The sequence below is a fragment of the Pygocentrus nattereri genome, chromosome 28, assembly GCF_015220715.1.
Source record: "Pygocentrus nattereri isolate fPygNat1 chromosome 28, fPygNat1.pri, whole genome shotgun sequence".
Lineage (NCBI taxonomy): Eukaryota > Metazoa > Chordata > Actinopteri > Characiformes > Serrasalmidae > Pygocentrus > Pygocentrus nattereri.
The window spans coordinates 7,098,890-7,104,889 of record NC_051238.1 but is presented as its reverse complement, the minus strand read 5'-3'; positions in this window follow the sequence as shown (position 1 = coordinate 7,104,889).

The window sequence follows — 6,000 nt, the reverse complement described above, 5'->3', positions numbered from 1 at the left end:
TGACTTATTTTACTCGGCGAAATGAACTTCTAATGAAGCTGTACTGGCTGAACTGTTATAACAGGTTTTCTATGATCAGAGTTTTTAGAAGAAGTGTGTCGTGCTACCGCCAGCTAACCCATTCTGCACTAAGCCACGTTTCAGTGAACAACACAATTAAGCGTATCAAAATATACACTTGTAAGCTTACAGCCAGCATAAGTATGCAACTGCCTCTGTGAGCCACTGATCTGCTCTCATTTCCATAATGCTCTCATTACTGAGGCTTCTGCTCAGTAATATGAATGTGAATGTGAATTCGTTGCGGACACATGCGGAGCAGACACGGCCTGTATGGCTCATTACTCATGCTGAGTGGCAGTTTAAATGGCTTAACTGCTTCCACTAAAGCAGCACAATGTGAGATATATATGGGCATAAAAGCTTTCATTCCCAGTATTCGTTTCTGACTCAGTGTTGATCCAAATACACCATATGTCCACCTGCTCATCCGAAGTCAAGGTTATCAGTGGGAAGTTTGTAGCCCCTTTGCTGCAGTAAGAGGCTCTACTTTTCTGGGAAGACTGGTATGAATAAACAAGTGCATAGTAGGTGTTTCTAATAAAGTGGCCAAATAGTGGACATACAAAGTAGGTGTTTCTAATAAAGTGGCCAGTGAGTGGACATACAAAGTAGGTGTTTCTAATAAAGTGACCAGTGAGTGGACATACAAAGTAGGTGTTTCTAATAAAGTGGCCAGTGTGTGGATGTACAAAGTAGGTGTTTCTAATAAAGTGGCCAGTAAGCGGACATACAAAGCAGGTGTTTCTAATAAAGTGGCCAGTGACTGGTTATATAAAGTAGGTGTTGCCAATAAAGTGGCCAGTGAATGGACATACAAAGTGGTTGTTTTTAATAAAGTGGTCAGTTATTGGACCTACAAAGTAGGTGTTTCTAATGAAGTGGCCAGTGAGTGGACGTACAAAATAGGCGTTTCTAATAAAGTGGCCAATGAGTGTTTACAAGATGCGATGTTTTCCTCAGGCGGGATGAAGGAGGAAGAGGCATGAAAACAAAGCTGTAGAGCAATGAGGGGCCTTTAGCTGAATTCATTCATTAGAAGAGGCATCTGGATACTTTTGGACAGACGGTGTATATAAAGCTAATATAAAGTATGTAAAGACAATGAATTCACTGCACTGGTGACTGAAACTTGAGAAGTATAGGGTGAGAGGGTCACGGGGTAACGGAGTGAGGGATAGTTGGCCTGTTTTGTCGGTCTATCCTTAAATCAACTTTAGAAAGACTCCTACACAAAGAGTGGGAAAAGGAAAAATATTTAGACCCACTGCTCTTTCGCAATGGCAGCCTCTTTAACAAGCTTTAATTTATGGCAGAGATCTGAAAGTATTGTCTAAGACATTCTTTCAAACGTTAGTCTAACCACAGCTTACAGTAAATCAGCACACAGCAGACGAGCAGGCCAACTCGAAAGAGCTCACTGAGTGACAATAACAAGAGCTTCACAATGTTAGCAGCAGTAGGTGAAGCATAAAACCAGAGCGAGAGAGAGAGAGAGGAGGGGGGGGGAGAAGTGAAAGAGTGAGATGGAAGAAGGAAAGAGAGAGAGAGGAGCAGAAGAGATATAGAGAGAGAAAAGAGTGAGAGAGTGAGAGAAAAGAGAGATGAAATGAAAGAAAGGAAAAAGTGAGATGGGAGAAAAAAAGAGAAAATAAAAGGAAAAAGTGAGAAAGACAAGGGAAAGGGAAAGTGTTAGAGAAAGAGAGAGAGATGGTGAAAGAAAGACAGCAAACCAGACGAGAAGGAGTAAGAAAAGAGCCTGAGAGAGATTAGAAAGAAAGAGAGAAAGAGAGAGGGAGCGGAGAGAAAGAGTGAGGTCAGGGGATGAAAGATTCAGTTTCCTCTGCAGTATCCCGCTCACCCCCGTCTGCTTTTGAACTCTTTCCATCTCTTCTGTTGAGACTCATCGCTCAGTCCGCCTGCGCTGCTCTGTGGAGGCTGAGAGTAACGCAGGCCTGCGGGACACAGACATTCACTCACAACTACAAGAGCAACAGAAAAACACTGATTGATCGATTGATCTTTTTTTTCACACTGATCAGGCGTAACATTCTGACCACCTCCTTGTTTCTACACACACTGTCCACTTTATCAGCTCCACTTACTGTATAGCTGCACTTTGTAGTTCTACAGTTACAGACTGTAGTCCATCTGTTTCTCTGATACTCTGTTAACCCCTTTTACCCTGTTCTTCAGTGGTCAGGACCCCCATGGACCCTCACAGAGCAGGTACTATTTAGGTGGAGGATCATTCTCAGCACTGCAGTAACACTGCCATGGTGGTAGTGTGTTAGTGTCTGATCCACAGTGTCTGGAGTTTTCACAAAAAGTGACTTGCAAGAAGTGCTGTGTCTATCTAAAGAAAGTTTCTTTGTTAGTTACCAATAGGTTAGAGAGAAAGCTAGTCCTGAGCTCAGATACTGCTAGAAACAAAAGGTCCCTGTTGATACCCAGAGAAAAAGGAACAGAGTTGAACACAGAGCAGTGCAGTGCAATACAATACAATACAATATTACAGTGAATACCTAACTCAGTGCTCATTTAAGTGCTGTATAAAGGGACAGTCTTCAGTCTGCGTTTGAAGACAGTGAGAGACTCTGCTGTATGGACAGCCAGTGGGAGTTCGTTCCACCACCTGGGTGCCAGTACAGAGAAAAGTCTTGATGCTTGTCTTCTGTGGGTCTTGAAGGATGGTGGGTCAAGCCAAGCTGTCCTCGAAGCTCGAAAGGCTCGAGGTACAGTTCGAGTTTGGACCATTGCCATCAAGTAGGGAGGGGCTGGTCCATTTCTGGCTTGGGCCATGGCTCGGGACTTGCGTGTGAAGACTTGAGACTTACTTGTTACTTGCACCATAGTTACTTGTTCCCACCTCTGCTGAACACTGAAAACAGTGATATTATATTAAGTTGTTAAAGCTTTGGTGTAATTGTTAAGTAAATGCTTTCTGCTTTTATTTACCGATGCAGAAAATTGAGTAATTTGTACATAATGACTGTTATGACTCGAAACAAAATAAACAAAGTGTGGTCTCTGGCTTTTGCATGTGACCATTAGCCCCTCCTGTCTGGTCCATGTGCTTTTTGTTTACCTTTTGATCTTCCATGTGCATTTGTTTTGGTCTAGTCCATGTGCTTTTTGTTTTGATCCCAGTCCAGCCCCTTGTTTGGTTACTCCGCCCCTGATTGTTCCCACCTGTGTTTCCACCTGTGTCTTGTGGTCCCTAGTTAGCCCTCATGTATTTCAGCCCTGTGTTTTGGCCTGTGTGTTTGCAGGTCTTTGTCATTAGATGTTTGGCTGGTGTTCGTTGTTTATGTTTGCTTGGCTTGTTCTGTTCAATTTTGGATATTGGTGTTCTTAGTTATGTCTGTCCACCCTAAGCTCGGTTTTGATTATTGGAACCTGGAGTGGCTCGACCACGACCCTGGCCCATAATAAAAATCGCTTATCTCAGCGTATGTGTCTGCCTCCTCGCTCTCCGGCGTTACATTGCACATTTACACGTATTTCTTCTGTGTACAGATATTCACTATTTTATAATCTTTGCCCTTTACCTATTTGTTTTCCTCATCTGAATAAACGAAGTAAGCATTCTTTTTTTTTAACTCAACATACGAAGACTGAGGTGGATTGGTCCCCCGAGGTGGAGGGGTCCCCCAAAGCGGGTGTTGGTTTATTCAGTATTGTCATTATATGCCGTTCCCTGGGCCTAGATAGTGTTCTATCTATCTATCTATCTATCTATCTATCTATCTATCTATCTATCTATCTATCTATCTATCTATCTATCTATCTATCTATCTATCTATCTATCTATCTGTCTAATCTATGTATCTGATCTATCTGTCTAATCTATCTAATCTATGTATTTGATCTATCTGTTTAATCTATCTAATCTATGTATCTGATCTATCTGTCTAATCTATGTATCTGATCTATCTGTCTAATCTATCTAATCTATGTATCTGATCTATCTGTCTAATCTATGTATCTGATCTATCTGTCTAATCTATCTAATCTATGTATCTGATCTATCTGTCTAATCTATCTAATCTATGTATCTGATCTATCTGTCTAATCTATGTATCTGATCTATCTGTCTAATCTATCTAATCTATGTATCTGATCTGTCTAATCTATCTAATCTATGTATCTGATCTATCTGTCTAATTGATCTAATTTATCTTTTTGCTTTGGGCTGCTACATGTTCAGAAATGACCTTGCTGTTGTCCATAATCGAACAGGTCCCAAAGCTACTTAACAGATCAGGGGGATGGTAACAAGCTCTGTGATGCACACGGTGTTGTGTTGTTCTCAGCGTAGCTGTCTGGCCTCATCAGGGCTGTATCTGAGAGAGAAGAGAGTCCTCGGGGAGTTGCAGTCCTGTGTAAAGACATCTGGAGCTCATTACTGCAGTGTGTTTTTATGAGGCTTTCCCATCACATTCTGTAAATTGAGATATTAAATTCATAAACGCAGCAAGCAAGCACATGAGAGAGAGATAGAGAGATAGATAGAGAGAGAGAGAGAGAGAGAGAGAGAGAGAATGCTTTAAAACTTCTAATGTCTGAAAGTCTAAACAGAGGTAATCAAAACAGCCACAATTCAACCGTGGACTATTCCCACTGAGCAAAGCCATTAGCAAATAAATGACTCTAAATGCCTTTACATTAGAGTTGATGTCGTTTTCACTTGTTTTCACTCCTCCCTTCCAGTTCATATGATTCTGCCTGTAATGTGCAGAAAGGCCCTTGTTTGTGCTCTATGATTAAATATTAGGACACCATCAGACGCAATGCTGTGAGAGAGATAAAGTTTCACAAGGTGGTCAAATCCAACAAACCTTCCTCCATTCATGAGTTACACAGGGAGTCTGTAAGGCTGTGATTTAGGAAATTGAGGCAAGACCAGTGATGGATTACTGAACAGGTCAAAAGGCCAGTGCCCAGGGGCCTCTGAGTGCCAGGGGCCTCAGGAGGATCCACACCTTACCCTACAAACAAAATGGTATGAGCAAGCAGCAACAACAAAACACAATGAAGACACAATGTTTATCATAGATGTTCCTTTTTGTTTTCCACACACTGCTTCGCCAAATGCATCAGGAGGAACTCTTCCATGAATGGGAGAAAAGAGAGCTCTCTACGACCTCTCCAGTAAACACGAAACACCGCGTAGTGTAGGCATTCGGAAGGCCCTGCCAATGCATTTGAATGCTCACTTGCTGCTAAGACAGTGTCAGACCTCAGCTTAACAACAGGGATAATCTAAGAACGCTAGAAATGTCCATTTAAAGGAGCAGATGACTTATTTTCTTAACAAATAGGCTAGAAAATTGCAGGCTTAACAGTCTAGAGCATAGTTGACATGCTAAACCTTGATAAATGTAACTGAAGTATTTACTCAATTATTCACTGTAAAACTGCACAATAAAAAGTAAAGAACACATTTCTAAAATGTTTTACTCATGGTCTGTTTTTTGGTTAGACCTGGTTTAAGTAGCAATAAATACAGTGCGGGAAAACTAATGTATAGCACCATAAGATGCTAACACAACACAGGAAACTGCATAGATGTTAGTGGTGTAGTTTTGTAGTGTGCCTAAGAACCGCACTTACCCGTGAATCACAGTAACACACCGTTTCTCGTAGCACATCGTTTGCATAAAACACCATTTAGTTAACGTCATATGCAAAAGTTTGGGTGTCCTCGGGCAAATGACTGATGGAAAAGTTAACACATCCAACCACACACACATATGCCTGTTTAGATATTCATTTTATTGTCTTTACCTGTTTTTTTCAGTTCAAACTGAATTAAGTTAAATCAACATTGTTCATTCTTGCAGACAGGGGCCCCATGAGACCACAAGACTGGGTTTAGTTGCAGCCGCACTGACACTTCATATTCTTCATAGTGGATACTTATCATAACTAACTCTG